The following is a 17,066-nucleotide window of genomic DNA, read 5'->3' as shown; positions in this document are numbered from 1 at the left end:
GTCTATCTGATGGGTTCAAAGGTAGCAGGGGAAGAGATACATCTTAAGTGATGGACATCTTTACAACGATGCTCAATTTTCAAGTTCTCTCTCCCTCTTTTTCTAAAGAACTCTTTGATTCTCCATACACAGTTCTCAGTCTGACAGCTGCATATCATGTGTTCTGTATTGACCATTGCAGTTGCCATGAAATCTCACCGCAGCATGGTTTTTGCTTGCAGATTTCCAAACAAAGTCTTCTCAGGAAAAAGAGCCTATGGAAAAGCAGTTCCATCTAGAACAGGGGTGTCCAAAGTTTTTGGTAGGAGGGCCACATCATCTCTCTGACACTGTGGCAGGGGCCACGGAAAAAAGAATTAATTTACATTTAAAATTTGAATAAATTTACATATATTTACATAAATGAATATATTAAAGATGAACGTATATGAATGAATGAAAGTCTTGCAATAGCTCAAGGCCTATAAAAGGCCTTGCACAAAGCAAGGCTATCCTTTCCTTTGCTGCCGCTGCTGCATCACAGATGTGAAACAGCAAGCAGTGGAGGAAGCCCTCGTTCCACAGCTCATGCGAGAGGTCAAACCGTCATCTTCACGCTGAGAGCAGTTGCGTCGGGCCAGTGCGGGCTCCAACAAATCTCCAGAGGGCCAGAGGCTCATTGGAGACTGGGGGCTCCCTGAGGGCCACATTGAGAGGCCTCGAGGGCTGCAAGTGGCCCCAGGGCCGGGGGTTTGGGCACCCCTGATCTAGAAACTCAAGCCATAGTGGCCAAGTCTGGTTCAGTACTGGATTCTTTCTCCAACCTGCCACCTCTTCTCCCTCTGCTAGATAGCTGACCCTTTGCAAAGAGGCTTTTCTTAAATGTTTTCCTTAGCTTCAGATGCCTCAAGGTATACTGCTCTTTAAGGCATGCATAATGGTCAGGAAATGCAGGGCTTTCGTCATGTTGTGCTGGGACATCCTCCAGAACAACACTGGGTCCCTTCCCCACACATTGTGCACTGAGCTTTTGCATCTTCCTAAGCTTACAGGGCAGGTGGCAGTGACAGCACCTCCCTTTCTCACCCTTGGAGGGGTAAAGAATTAGAACTGCAGCTGCCACATCCTTCAGCAGTAACTCTTTCCCCTCCTACCCTTGAATTTCTCCTAAAAGCCCTTGCAATAAGGGGAGAAAGCCCATTGGCCACTGACACGAGTGGCAAAGTCAGTAGCAATGCAATTCAGTTAGCTGACTTGTTCCACCGCTGCCACTATGAAGGGGTTGCTCAGGTGGACAGGTGTGGGCTCTTGGGTCTATACCTCCCCTGATGTGATATGATGACACCTATGATATCAGAGCTAAGAAAATGGTATCCTGTTTGGAACACGCCCTTTTAACAAAATAATCACCAGAAACCCCACGGAATAGTTCTTTTAAAGGGGGGGGGGGAAGCACACCCTATGACTCACAGATTATTTCATTTTCATAAAAAGTTGGTGAATTTCACTTCAACATATTTTATCTTCTATAGTCCCTAGTTTTAATGTCCCAAGGTGATACTTGTACCAGGAGGTCTTTTAAATCATGTAATGGTCCCCTAATGGACCCTATCCATAGCTGATGGGCCCCACATAGGTGATGGGGTCCATGTGCTGCCTTTGAGAAGCCAACAAGCTGGAGAAAAGGCATACTTCATTCCCATCATTGTTCTCCTGCATATCAGAGGCATACCACTGCTGAACCTGGAGGAAGTGCATAGCCATCTTACTAGTAGCCACTGATCTAAGAATTTATGCAATCCTCTTTAAAGTCATCCAAGCCAGTGGCCATCACCATGTCTTGTGGCAACAAATTCCACAGACACATTATGTGAGAAAAAGTATTCATTGGTGAGTATTCCTCTGAAGTATTCTATCATCAGTCAAGACACTTGATCTACCACTTAGGCGTAAACAGCCACAGACTTAAAGGTTTTAAGTCCCAGTGAGTTCAATGGGAGAGTTAAGTACGTGCTTATTCCAGGGCTTTTAAGAACAGCTGATCTGGTGCCACGTATTTGAGATCAGTTTCTGACAGAAGCAGAGCATTTTGATGCTTACGTGATTGCTGTGGAATGTCTCGTATGGGGAATTCATTTGTGTTCTTTTTTGGTCTTTTTTCTGGAGACATCTAAGTACATTCTTCTGTCAGGTATTAAAAAAATAACAGGAAGTATGTCTGTTGCTCTGAAATGTGCTAAGCACATTTATTTGGAAGTGAAACACATTGAACCTAGTGGGACTTACTTCCAAGTAAACAAACATAGGATTGTCTCGCACAAGGAGTTTGTTTTCCTGTCTTATGTGGAACAAACACAGACTTGTGAATCTTCTTGGGGCCATTTTTTCTGTTCAAATACATAAATAATATGCTAAGAAATGAAGTTTCTGCCTTTAAAATTAATAGCACAACAGTGTTTTACATTGGGTTGTATCGTACCCATAGTAACTATCATTTAGCGATATGTAAACAGACCTATATGCATGTACTAGCCATAAACCTTTGGCTTTAAGTGAGTGATATGATAATAATGCTACTGTAATTATGACATGTAAAAAGGTAAGCACATAAATGCTTTTAAAGCCTGCTTTCTTCCTGTCTCTCCCTGGTCCACCTTTCTTTTTTGGCAATTAAATCTTATTCCAAGAGTTGAGAATAAATGAGTCGAGAATAAAATGGTGAATATTATAATGCCATTGTACAAACTGACACACGTGGAGTATTGTGTCCAGTTCTGGCTGCCACATCTCAAAAAGGATATAGTGAAAATGGAAAAGGTGCAGAAGACAGCGACCAAAATTATTACTGGGCTGGGGGCTCAATCCTAGCCAATTTTCCAGCACCAGTGCATCTGCAATGCAACCACGAGGTAAGGGAACAAATGTTCCCATACCTTGAAGAGGTCTCTGTGACTGCCTCTCCACCACAGGATGCACTGCACACTCCATTGGCATAGCTTCACTGGCACTGGAAAATTGGATAGGATTGGGACCTAAGACACCTCCCTTATGAGGAAAGGCTACAGTGTTTGGGGCTCTTCAGACTAGAAAAATGGTGCTGGGGGGGCAGGGACATGATTGAGACATACAACATTATTTAGGGGATGGATAAAGTGGATAGTGGGATCTTCTTTTCCCTCTCACACAACACCAGAAGCAGAGGACATCCACTAAAATTGAGCATTGAGAGAGTTAGGATAGACAAAAGGAAATATTTCTTTACCCAGTGTCTGTGGAACTCTTTGCCACAGGATTTGGTGATGTCTTCTGGCCAGGATACTTTTAAAAGGGGATTGGATCAATTTCTGGAGGAAAGTCCATCACAGGTTACAAGGCATGATGGGTATGTGCATCCTCCTGGTTTTAGAAATAGGCTACCTCAGAATGCCAGTTGCAAGAGGGGCATCAGGATGCAGGTCTCTTGTTGTTTTGTGTGCTCCCTGAGGCATCTGGTGGGCCACTGTGAGATACAGGAAGCTGGATTAGATGGGCCTTTGGCCTGATCCAGCAGGGTGGCTCTTATGTTTAATGTCTACTGCCTCAGCTATAGAATTATTGTAGACTGCAAATAGAACTGTGCAATCCTGATGAAGAATAGAAACAGCTGGGGCAACAAAAGCACAGAACATGACAGCTTTACCCCAAGCCACTGGAAGTAAAAGAGGGGTTTGTTCAACGCTACAGTCATCAAAGCCAACCACACTGAACAAACTTATTGGCAGCTCAGGCCTATGTATGTTTATTCAGAGGTGCCCCCACTTCATTTAACAGGGCTTATGCTTCCAAAAGCACCTAGTTTGAAGATAACAGCTTTAAAGAGAGTTTTCAGGGTTTCGGTCATGAGAAAAAGAAGGAAATTCTGACTACGATGGAATGTTTCCACAAACAGCTTGACTGCTGAAAACAATAGTTAAAGTACTTCCTGATCTAGGGGTTCAGTCTGTGACATGAGCCTCTTAGCATTAGTCAGATTGGGTTACAAAATGTTTAACCAGTCAGGTACCTACGTGCATATCGCAGAGCATGTCGAGAGAGTGACCAGAAATTTCTTAAGGACCCAGTCAAGTATGAGGGAAGAGGCACACTCTGTGGTTTTACTGTAGTGGACTCCTCCCCCCCCCAAAAAAAAATATTGTTCTCCATTCATAAGAATTTCATTAATAGATAGTCACATTATATAACAACTATTATTTCAGACATCTGATTTTTGAATCAGATCCTTACATCTTACTTTTGAATTGTCTGAAGCTACCTATCCAACACCCTTCAGAGATAGTAGTAGTAGTAGTAGTAGTAGTAGTAGTAGTAAGAGCTCAATGGTATTGAAACCAATGGTCTCTTCTAAGCAACCACAGAGCAAGCAGTAGCCAAGACAAATGAGCTTGACATCCCTGTGCTTACCAGCTAGTCACTGGTTAGTCCCATAAATACACCTCACCCACACTATGTGTATGATTCAGGGCCAGCCCCATAATTGGACAGTCAATGCAGGCCAGACTCGTTAAGCGGCCATCTTCTAAATAACCGGTGCAGCTGTTTTAATTCTTGTGTGCATAGTCTAGCCAGATAAAACACATATGACTGACCCTATGGCCAGGATTCATGTATGTATGAAACTGTTGTCTACTGAGTCGGATCATTGATCATTCTAGCTCAATATTGTCTACAGACTCTCCAGGGTTTCAGGACAGGGTCATTCCCAGACCTGCCTGAAGATGCCAGGAATTGAAACTGGGACCTTCTGCGATAAAACATGTGCTCAGTCACTGACATATACGTAGTATAGACCCTCCCTCAGCACAAGCTGCCACTGTTGAGCATCAACACCACAGCCCCGTGTAATGGTAGAGGGGACTTGGGAGAATCCTCAGTTCAGGCAAGCCCTAATCAGACCAAAGGCAGTCATTGACATAACAGAACATTTCATCTCCACACATCATATGCATATTTTTGACTATGAGCATTTCTGGACATGCCAGTGTTGTGAAGTGTATGTTTAAAACAAACTGTGTTTTGGAATCTTCTCCATCACATGGAAAGAGATGATGTGAAAGCTGTATTTTGGACACTAAAATGCTGCAAAGGAACACTTGTGGTCAATGTTGATCCCACATGCAAAGTCATGCTTGATGGCCTGCCCTTTCTTTCAGAGCAATTGAAAAAGAGAGCACATCTCCATCACCATACAAAAATTAGGTAATGATCATTTGGTGTGAACTGTCTCACATCTATAAGAACTCTCTTTATCTGGCAGGTACATGATTTTTGAAACAAATTCATGACATCCTTTTAGTACATAGTAAGGCTGCTTGAGGCTGCTGGAAACCTCCCATTCTTCAAAAGCTCTTGATCCTTCTATTATCATCTTAGCATTCCCATAAAATGCAACTGCTCATAAACATATTTCAACATTTCTGAAAAACCATGTGAGTCACTCTCTGGAACACCACATCAACTCCAATAAAGCCTGTGAGATACAATCAGAGAGATCAATTATCATCACGCAAGGTCTTTTTCCTGGGTCCTTTTTCCTCTTTTGTCATATTTTGGGTTTCATTGCTGTTTGCTATTACAAAATGGACTGGAAAACAGGCCTCAGTGCCAAGCACGTTACGAAATTCCATCTATGAAAACGTATTTAATTCATTTCTTATTTCAGATATTTATACCTCACATCTCAGTTTTCATTTCTGAAACTGCTTGCAACATAATGAAAGACACTGAAGCACAAAACAGACCCAAAAAAGTTTTTAAAAATCCCAACAATGTAAGCAAAAACAGAACAAAAGTTATTTAACTCTTACTTGATCAAAAAGTGTACGTTACCAGTGCTGGGTGGGTTGCATGACACCAGCTGCAAGGAAAAAAAATTAATCCTTTTGGCAGTATAAAATATACTGTAGCAGAAATAATGGGGTTTATATAATGTTAGTGATAATTTCGGTATGAACAAAATGAAACAATGGCTCAATCCTATGTGGGTCCTCTGCTGATGCAACTCATACTCCATCAGTGGAAAGCTGGGCTGCTGGTGCTGTAGCCACAGCACAAATGGCTGCCAACTGCATGTACACCACCAGAATATCCAGCCACCACCAGTAAGTTGGCAGCAGGGGTGGGCTGCGGGTGCAGAGGAGGAGGATCAGGGTTGACTGGGAGTATATCGGGGAAGGGGGTCAATATTGGTGGCGGCATCTCTGCCTAGGCCCCCTTTCTGTCTAGACATGTCACTTGGACCCACTTGGCTTGCACCAGTGAAAGAGCTTCTGCAGATCCTAGTAGACCCATTGGGGACCATGGCACAGTGGAGTAGGTAAGTAAACATTTATTTATGGTCCCTGGTCAGCCTATAGTAAGCAGTGGAGCCTGCAGCAGCACCACTATACCCTATTTGCTAGATTTGAGGATAGGATTGGGCCAAAAGAGATGTATGTAAATTTCAGTAGTACATTCTATTCATTTGGGCTAAGAAGGATCCCAACACCATCACAGTAAATACTGGAATTAAAATTAGAAGGAGGCAGGAGCTAGAAAGACCAGAAGTTTGGAAATAGATGGAGCATGGAGTTGTAGAGTGATGATTTTTGAAGTCAATTTGATCCCACTGTTCACAGATGTGGGTTAAGCCCAATTTTAAACAGTTGAGGGAAATAGAATCAAGGGGTACTACTAAGCCTTATTAAACACCTGTGCAAACAGCAAGGGCTTCATCAGATACCTGAAAGTCACCAAAGAGGGCACTAGGCAAATGGACAGGGTTCCACAACTGCCCAGTTGCAAGCAAGAAGGCCCTCTGTCTTCTTTCCACCCTCATCACCTCAGAACGTGTGAGCACTGACAAGATCTAGAACTTAGCTGACAGGTTTGTGTGGAGTTAGGAATCCTTCAAGCCTTCAGGGCTGTGTAGGAGAATGTCAGTACCTGGCATATACAGTCTTTATTGCATTTAATACCCTGCCCTTCCTCCAAGTTGTTCCTTCCTCCAACACATGTAGTTCTTCTGCCTCTTTTGCATCCTCACAACAACCCTATGGTTTAGCTTAGGCTGACTGGCCCACAGCCACCCTGTGAGTGAGGAACTGAACCCAAGTCCCCCACATCCTAGTCCAGCCGTGTGCAGCCGTGTGCAGGCTCTGAAAGCAAGCTGGTAGCCAGTGGAGCTCTTTAAGTAATGGAAAACTATGTTTCTGACTATCGGTACCAGTTAACAACCTTGAAGCTGTATTATGAAAATTGTCTTACAAATTAAAAGGATTCCCTTATGTCTACTTCACACATAGCACAAGTCTATGCATGCTTATTTAGAAGTCCTGCTGTGTATGATGGGGTTTACTCTCAAGTAAGTGTGCCTAGCATTACAGTCATGATCGACTATCCTGGATTGTAGATATAAGGTGGTACAATAAGCTGTACCACTTGAGGCTGCAGGTGTGGAATTTCTTCACATTAATAACTCCCTACAAACAGAAAGCTAACATACCCCCCTCCTTTACCAGCTGTGCTGCTATTTTATTTTATTTATTTTATCAGCTGTGCTGATATTTTTTTATATGTGGAAGCATATAAAATTGCACACACACACCCCACTTTGAAGTAGTACACCTGAGCATCCTTCCATTCCATTCAGTTTAATGTGAGGACTGGTAGGTCCTTGTTTCAATAAGGGGTGCTAGCCTTGGCAGTCTTGCTTAAGAACTTCATAAAGGACAGCAGACTTTTCATGGTCTTTTTACCATACCCTTCCCTGCATCACACCTCTCTCCATTTTAACCATTGCTAAGTCCCTCCTCTGTCATGACTTTGTTATCTCTTCCTCCATAAAGAATGTGTGACATCTTTTATGAATAGTTCCTTCTCCATGGAATCCAGCATTAAGAACATAAGAACAGCCCCACTGGATCAGGCCATAGGCCTATCTAGTCCAGCTTCTTGTATCTCACAGTGGCCCACCAAATGCCCCAGGGAGCACACCAGATAATAAGAGACCTGCAAGGCCTCCTGGGAATTGTAGTTTAAGAACATAAGAACAGCCCCACTGGATCAGGCCATAGGCCTATCTAGTCCAGCTTCTTGTATCTCACAGCGGCCCCACCAAAGCGGGGGCATCAGCGCTGTACAGCTCTGTACAGCGGCACAGCAGCAGTTCTAAAAGGGGATCTGCACCACTGTTTGTTACACCCAATATATCGTTGTAGCCATATATAGTACATCCAAATGCACAGATCTGTAAAATGTTGAAAACACAACCCTATGACTACCATACCCTATACTGCTTCACGAGGGGGGGGGGGATGTCATTTTTTCAGCCCTATGTAAAAATTATTATTCCCCAGAAGTGTCTAAAGAAAATTCAGGGCTCCTGGTTGAACTTAACAATTGAGTCCCAGTTGAGGGTTTTCTATCTAGCTTTGGTAGAGATGCATTGTTACCAAAAGGGCTGTTTTGTTTAGGGGAATTATTACACTGCCCTTATTGGAACCTTAGGGTCACAGGCTGGATACCAAGATGGCGTAATGCAGAGAAATTCCCTTTTGCTTAAAGAGGAGACTGAGAGAAAGATAACTTTTAATAAAAGAGTATAGATTTATTACAAAAGCACAAAGGTAAACATAATGCACATGGAGAAATGATAAGTGTATGTTTCTTGGTCCCAGTACTTGAATCTAGTGTACCTAGCTTTCATGGCAGTAAAGAGTATTTGGTGCATCCGGTGAAATTAGAAAAAGGAAAGGTTGTAGGGAAGGATTTTAGGGGTCCCTGGTCTGCCAAACCCAGTTGCTAACTAAAGATGGGGAGAGAAGGGGAGAAAAAAGGGGGGGGAGAAGGGAAAGAGTTCCAGTTGCAAGATAGTTACCTGTCCTGTAGCAGTTGGGGGGGGGGAAGAGTCCTGTGAAGAGGACCCTCTGACACAACACAGATGTGTTGGTCCTTGGAAAGAGAGAGCCAATGAGAGCATGTGAGAGGAGGCCCTCTCTTAAAAAAGGGTTTGCAGATAGTGCTGGTTTGCAGACACAGCAGGGAAAACATTGAAAGGATCAGTTATCAGCAAAATTCAATGGGGTCAATGGCTGACTTCCTAGATGGGGGGGGGGAACTTACACAATACAATGAATCAGCAACCCAAGAAGGCAGTTCAAGTTTGCATACAGTACTTAAACAGTGACTGGGCTAAAACAATACAATGAATACAGTAATGCAGGAGACACTTAAACAATGATTTAAGATGCCAGACTTCCTCCCAGACTTCCTATGTGACCATAGGGAGATGGTGGTTGTGTAACCATGAGCTTGTGACTTGACTTGATTGTGGCCTGTGTGCTGGGAGAAGTTTAGCCTGCATGATATTTTAGTCCATAGTAACATAATCAGATATAGAGAAAAAAAATCACAACTAAAAGGAAAAAGGGGATTTTCACGTAACAGCATTTACCGTAATAAATATTTGACTGCTTATTAGCATACCACTCTGTTTCTTGGTATTTTGTGACCAACTTCTGCAAAATCAATCCTGGAGTCTGACCAAGTCACAGGATTCTGTCTACAGTTTGGCTTTCAACATGTACCACATTTGTGCAGCAGTTTACATGCAAAGCAGACAAGGAGCAGTAGCTTTTCCTGAACTCTCTTCTTTCCAAGTCACACAAGACTGATAGGACTATAAGGGTCCTTCTGAGGAACATTCTGTCTTTCCCAATTTTGACTGGGGAGAGAGGAGGGGGTCACCACAGGCTGCACGAGACTGTCAACTTGCTGATGTTAGCAGAGCTGAGGGTATCAGTCAGTCTCACATGGGCAAATCAAGGGGGGACCACGGGTGCATGTGCCCCCCAAACTGTCATGCCAGTGGGGAAAGGCACTAACGAGGATGGAGAACAAAGTTGGGCACCAGGGGAACATCCACTGGATGGGGTGTTCAACAGAGCCAAGTCATAATGGAAGCCCAGGACTACTCAGCAGGTAGATCTGGCCTTCAAGTCTGGGTGGAAGCCCAGGTCTACCCGCCTAGCAAACTTTGGCCATGGAGGCCATTAAGTTTAATTGGGAGCCCAGGTCTACCCATCTGGTTGACTTGGGCTCTGGAGTTAAGGTAGTGCTCATGCGCCCACCCCCCTCCAACGAACACTGAATTCACCCTGATCTCACACATAGTAAAGCTGAACTTTAAGAACTTTACTGCATCAACTGTAGCCATTCCTACACAGGCAGAAGACAGAAAAAGAAACTCAAGAAAGTCTGGTCAATGCAAGAAAAGAACAATCTATAAGCATTTTAAACTAGAAACTGAACAGGTAACAGCTCCCCCTACTATTGGGGATGCCCAGAACCCCCTACTACTGGTATACCCAGAACCACTGTTATTGTGCAGATCTAGCTCACATGCTGTTGCTTTTCTAACAACTGACACACTGGTCTGGATGCTGTACTGGTGTACAATGTCCCCTGGGGTTGCTATACCTCCAGGACTGTCCTGGAGCCTCCGAGAAATAATATCAGTCCCAGGGGACCCACTGAAAGCAAACTTGGAGATTTTAACATTGCCTCTAAGAATTTCTAATATACCATGTTAGAAATTCCTGAAAAAATGAAAAGAAAAAAAAAGTGCACGAATTGCTTCAGTTAAGAATTAACAGTCCTAAGATCTATACTTGGCAGTAACCAAACAGGGCTCTAGTCTTGCTCTGTTCTGGAATCTGGTTGTTCCATTAAGACTGTTTCACCATATCTAACCATACTTTTCCTTTTAAGATGCATCTGACAAATTGATTAATTATAGTCTTACTCTAGCCATAGAATAAACAGTTTTCTTGGTAGCTAGAATTAGTCAGTGCACTCCAAACACAAACTGGCATATTTTCCCAGGGTGCTGTGTGGTTTGGAGGTTACTGAGGTTGAAGTACTTATTGCTCATTAAATGTCAAAGCTGTATCACATATAATGCAATGCAATAGCCTGGAAGGTCAGGGGAGATGCGACTACATCATTATGTCACCACCGAATATCCGGAATGCTGAGCTGCTGAAGGTAAATGACCAGGTGAAACCCACCCCTGAAATGAGGAAACAGATCAGGGAGGTATCGAGGAGAGACAGGGTTGTAATCATGGGGGACTTTAATTATCCTCACATCGACCGGGTCAATTTGTGCTCTGGTTATGAAAGAGAAACCAGATTTCTTGACATGCTGAATTGTGCTTTAGAGCAACTAGTCATGGAGCCCACCAGAGGACGGGTGACTCTGGATTTAATATTGTGTAGTACTCAGGACCTGGTTAGAGATGTAAATGTTACTGAGCCATTGGGGAACAGTGACCATGCTGCAATTAGTTTCACCATGCATGTCAGGGGACGAGTGCCAAGCAAACCTGACACCTTTGGGATACTTCTGACCAGGACTTATAGTGCCTGGTCTCAAGATCTGCTGCAGAAAACACAGTTTGTTTTGGGCTGTAAATTATATATTTTTTTAAAATGCCAAGCTGCATCATACTGTATGGGAGAGAGCTCCATTCCAGATAACAATGACATATCAAAAGAAGAGCCCTGCTGGACCAGGCCAAAGGCCCATCTAATCCAGCTTCCTGTATCTCACAGTGGCCTACAAAATATTTCAAGGAGCACACAAGACAGCAAGAGACCTGCAACAAGAGCCCTCTGTTGCACCCGGCTTCCTGAGGTAGCCTATTTCTAAAACCAGGAGGTTGCACATTCCCATCATAGCTTGTAACCTGTGATGGACAATTTGTGATGGACAACCTGTGTAACCCTGTGGATGCATGTCGATCCACAATCAAAAGTCTTGCCTCATGATTTCAGCTATCTATGCTACATTGTATGTAACCGCAAGCCAAGCGCAAGCTGTAAAGTTTCCAATGTGCTCTTTTTGCTTGAGCGTTGGGGAACAAATGATAGGCTTCTACCTTAAATGCGTTTCAGGCATCAGCTTATTGCACAATGTGCACATTTCTTAAAGGCCTATAGGTTACTCAGCTACAAAACCCAGTGTTGGGCATATAAATGAACTGTATGTACATGGAGAACGGTCCCTTGGTTTGATCTTTCAACCTAGGTATTAAAAGCTGCCTTTATGAATGTTTACGTTGGTTGAACTCTCATCTCTGCCACAGCCTCAGCAGGAACTGCCAGATTCTCTGAGGTTAATTCCCCAACACAGACATATAAACAGTAATTTAGCAGACAGAACCTCATGAAAATGTCTACTGACCTCACTGTTTTTCACAGTCCTTTGGGTTTCCAGCAAGCCTAGGTAGGGTGCCAAAAAGGCCAAGTTTGTTATAAAGAGCTGGTGGAGGTCCGAGGATACGCATTGGGATCAGGCAGCCTATAGGGAGGTAAGTAAAAGTGTTTTTTTCACTCTTCTGAGCTATCTGGCCTTCTGCCAGCCCATCGCATACAGCCCATGCTCCTACAGCAGGGTTACATGTTCTCAGCCAGTGGGGAACAGCTTTGAGCTATAAGTCTGTTTTGGTCCCAACAGTGGCATAGCTACAGGGGGTGCAAAGCACTACATTTTGCAGGTGCCTGAACACACTGTGCAAGCAGCCTCTCCCCCTCGGAGCCATTCCGGGGGGGGGGAGCAAAATGGAGGAGTTCCGCATTCAGGCACCTGCAACACTTAGTGCTTTGCACCCCCTCTAGCTACACCACTGGGTCCCAAGCCCAGTTGTAAACCAGACCGAAAAAGGTCAAGGCAATCCTTTGAGTGGAGATGCCCAGATGAGCACAAAGCCTGTGCTCTCACATTGAACTATCGACCTTCTCAGGCAAGTAGAATGTCAGATGGATCTTAGGATCGAGCAACACGGTGCTGATCAGAATTTGCCCACTGAATTGTAGTTCCAGGATCAGTTCTCAAAACCAGAGCTAGGTGGTTCATGTGTGGCCAGCTTCCACCTGCAACTGCATGGCCAGCTTCCACTGCCAGAATGTCTAGTACAACTTATCCATGTCATCACAGTGTGCGTTTCCCCACTCCCCCTAACTTGCTGCTCCTAGTGGAGGGCAGAGAAATGCTCAACATCGTAAGGTCAGGACACAACTATGTTGTACTAGGCATAATGGGGTTGTGGTGGGTGCTTAGATATACAACTGCCATTTTGAGCAGGAGCAAAATGTTATATTGTCAGAGGCAATGAGCATGCCAGTGGATGCAGGAAATGGGATTTTAGTCTAATTAGGTTACAAGCAAGATTTCTAAGTGAGCTAATACCGATAGCTTTTTGCCACATCTGCCAATGGCAGCACCAAGACAACAGTGGACAAATTCTGGCAAGTGGTGTACGTAATGCCTCTGCAGGAGGTCTACCCTGAGGCTCTCTGATAATAGGGTGCCTCTTCAGCTACCTGGAGCACCATATTCAGCAGTATTTACACCTGACAGCCACAGCCTGTGTGGCCAGGACACTCTACACCGATGCTCACCAATAATGGGTTATCTTTTTCTGTATCCCTACTATGCTTAATAATAGCTCTTCATATATTCAGAAATGGGCAAATATAGTGCTGCTTGACTCAAGTCGAATCAGGAGTCTCCGCCCCCTTTAACTCAATTTGAAAACGAGTCCTAACAGGAAGACTTTCTGAGTTGCCCAGAGCATTCTGGGGACTCTAAAAGACTCGAGTCCCCAGTCTTTTCCATTTAAAAAATCAACCACAGCTCTGTGGAAAAAAACAGATGCTTCTGGGATGTGTTGTGTGTGTGTCGGAGTTCTCGCTTCACTCCCCTATGTACCCACCCATCCCACCTGCAAGCCTATATGCTTAAACCCAAACAAAAAAAATTAACTGTTTTCCTCCACCCCCAGCCTATGTCTCTGCCTCCTGAATGAACATAATGTACTGTGCTGCTGGTTGCTGCTGCTCGGGCAGTTCTGAATGCCCAGATTCCTAATCACCGCACAAGGTCTTTTGGGTGACATGGAAGCAGCACAGCACCAGAGTATGCAAGAAGCACCCCCAAGCCGTGTCTGGGTGACTTGAGTCATTCCAATTTTTAAAAAAAGTATTTGCCCGAGTCTTTGACATGCATGACTTGAGTCTGCACAAGTCAGCAAAAAATGCATGTATTTGCGACTGACTCGAGTCACTTAACTCGAGTTCCCATCCCTGCATATATTTATTATTTAATCTGCATTAAGTAATAAGGTAAGAAATGCAAGTTAGGGAAGAAATCATCAAACAAATGGGGCCCCTCAGTTGCAGGTGTTGGACCTTGAAACAATGTTGAGTACTTTCCAAGATAATGATGAGCAGGGTCAGGAAGAAGACTCACCAAACTATACGGCCATTTCCAGTCCTGGCCTGGGAACACTAAAGAAGCTTAGAAGATATGCCCAATTAAAGGATAAGAATAGGCTAAACAGTGCTTTCCAGAAACTTCTACCAAGCAACAGAAATATACCAGGGCAGGCTCCAAGAGCAGGCTTTTAACTCTGAAAGGGCCGTGGAGGGCTGTAAGGGGCATGTGGACACCACTAACTCCTCAAGATACTATAGCCTCCCTCAATATGCCGCTACAAGTGTATCCTGTAACATCTGGTTCTGAACCAGAAATGCAGAAAGAGAGATGTGTTAGAAAAGCACTAATACTAGATACAAATTCAGTACACGTTAGAAATCTTTTCATAGGGGAAGAACACTGGAGTTGCATTCAATGCATGACAATGAAAGACAGGATTTTTATAAGAAGTATAGTAGACATCTAACAGTCAAGTGTTAACTACTAATGGTCAAAATGGCCATTTCTCACCATAGCAGCCGAGATCAAGCTGTAAACCTAGATGCCCCCCATTCAAATTTTACCACAGGTAGAAGTTCACTAGAAGTTCAGTCTTTACCAGGGGAAATGCCAGTGTACCACCAGTGCACAGATAGGCCTGCTGGCACAGAAGCCCTCCACACAGTTCAAATGGACTTAAGGCATTTTATGATTGGTTTCTTCAGCAACTGTTACCCTGCACATGCTGGATCTCGTCTGATCTCGGAAGCTAAGCAGGGTCAGGCCTGGTTAGTACTTGGATGGGAGACCACTTGGGAATACCGGGTGCTGTAGGCTTATACCATAGTCTTTCGAGACTGAAGGTTGCCAACCATTCTATCATCATTGGCTCTGAAAGTAGAAATTAAGTTGAGATGAATCATGCAGAACTACTTACACTATTCATCTTTAAAAATGTATTATTTTATATCTATTTCTGTAAGCCACCATGGAAAAATTAGATTTTTAAAGGTAGAACATATATGTATTAAATAAATACATAACAACACAAAATGCTGCTGTTTTAATTGCTGTTTAGACTACAACTTTATGCCATCTCTCATATCAGGAAAAAGAGCTCTGCATCCAGTTGAAAAGAATTCTGATGCAAGGAAAGCAAAACATCCAGGTGGACTCCTCTGTTTTATTTACTTACCCACACTCAGATTACAGATAAAAGCAGAGTAAATTTTTCTTGTGCTATCCTACGTGCCAAATGCCAGCAAGCAAATGACTGCCGGAAAAATGCTTTCTTCATCACTGTCTGATTCCTGGTCTGTTTATTGAGCAAGCAGGGAGATTTCAGATGTTGTTCAGGATACTCGAGTCATAAGACAGCCAAAAGGAATTCAAAATGGTTAAGTAGCATCATAGGAGACACATTACGACACAATGAGCCAAGTTCCTTCAGGGTGTTACAGTATTAGAGTTAGCTGATGGAGGTGCCATCCAACCAACTTGGCTCCTCTGAACAGTCATGGTTTCAAAATCCCAGCTCATCAAGAAGTCACTCAGGATACGGCTGATCACTTTAGTCATCCTTTGCTAAAACAGAAGGGGCCTTGTGAACGTTTAAGGAACTGGCACTTTTGCCGAGTCTGCATCTAAATCTTCCACCTTTGGTTCCATTTATGAAAGATCCTTCCTGCACACAGTGTTTAAAATGTGTTCTCTAGAGTGCAATTTTCAATAAATGCTTCACTACTACACACTGTACATATTTGGGCTACTATTGTTTCGTTCTAAGCCTGTTCTCCTGCTGCAGGATTTGGAGAATTCATTTTTTGTTTTTTGCAAATTAAAAGGTGTTTTGCATGTGCATTATAAACAGTGGTGTTGATAGGGGTGCAGGTCACTCCGGCTGACACACATTGGGGTGACACCACTACTCACCACAAATGTTTAAGTCTTTGTATTTTTGAATACCACCATCAGGTTCTATATCAATAAGATGTGTAATTTCATGTAGAATGCAATGAAACAAACCTTGTTGAAATAGCTCTATTCTAGCAAAAGTTATAGCCAAAAAACCAGCAGAGGTGGGGCAAAGGTACATTACCATGCCCACCTCCTAGGGCATTGCCCCACCCACTGCATGGGAGGAGGTCCATCATGGGGGTGAAGCACTGGCCTCCCGCACAGTGTAATGCAAACCCTAGTGATGCCACTGATTATAAATGAGTTTATGCTCAAGAGTTCCTTATATGGCACATGCCAGGAGTATCCCATTCGCTTCCTATAGATGGCGCAGTTCAGTGTGAGGAAAGGGATATATCCCAGGATGTGACAAAGTACATGGCATCCACAGCTTTACTGTGGATTTTTTAAATGAGTTTAAATCTGATGACATGAGTGGACAAAAAGACTACTCCTCTTTCCTGGTTTGTTGTAAAGAGAAAAGTACAATTACTCAACTTCACACAGATCGTGTACAGTTCATATGCTAGTCATGATGATACACCTTGGAGTTAAATTTCAGGGCAAGTTGGCAGGCAAAGCGTCTCTGATCTTGTTTATTTTACTGTATTTTTTATCGTCATTCCATAAAAAATGTTTTAAACAGCTTACCAAAAATTCAAATGCAACACCAACTATGTAAATAATTCATTCAAAACTAAAACCACAAGAAAAGGCATCCAGAAAGAACAACAAATAAAATGAGCAACAGTTAAAGGCCAAGACAAATTCAAAAAGAAGAGCCACATCAGAAGAGCTTTAAAATAAATAGTCAACTGAATAAAATCTTTAAACATAGCAAGATATGGGAACAGGTA

General features: G+C 43.3%; 1 pseudogene; it reads left to right on the top strand.

The window, feature by feature from the left end:
- The first annotated feature begins 14,970 nt into the window (after positions 1 to 14,970).
- LOC136647113 (5S ribosomal RNA) lies at positions 14,971 to 15,090 on the top strand (annotated as a pseudogene).
- The last annotated feature ends 1,976 nt before the right edge of the window (positions 15,091 to 17,066 follow it).

Source organism: Tiliqua scincoides, chromosome 3 (genome assembly GCF_035046505.1).
Source record: "Tiliqua scincoides isolate rTilSci1 chromosome 3, rTilSci1.hap2, whole genome shotgun sequence".
Taxonomy (NCBI): domain Eukaryota; kingdom Metazoa; phylum Chordata; class Lepidosauria; order Squamata; family Scincidae; genus Tiliqua; species Tiliqua scincoides.
The sequence above is the reverse complement of the archived record's forward strand: the minus strand, read 5'-3'. Positions and strand labels throughout refer to the sequence as shown.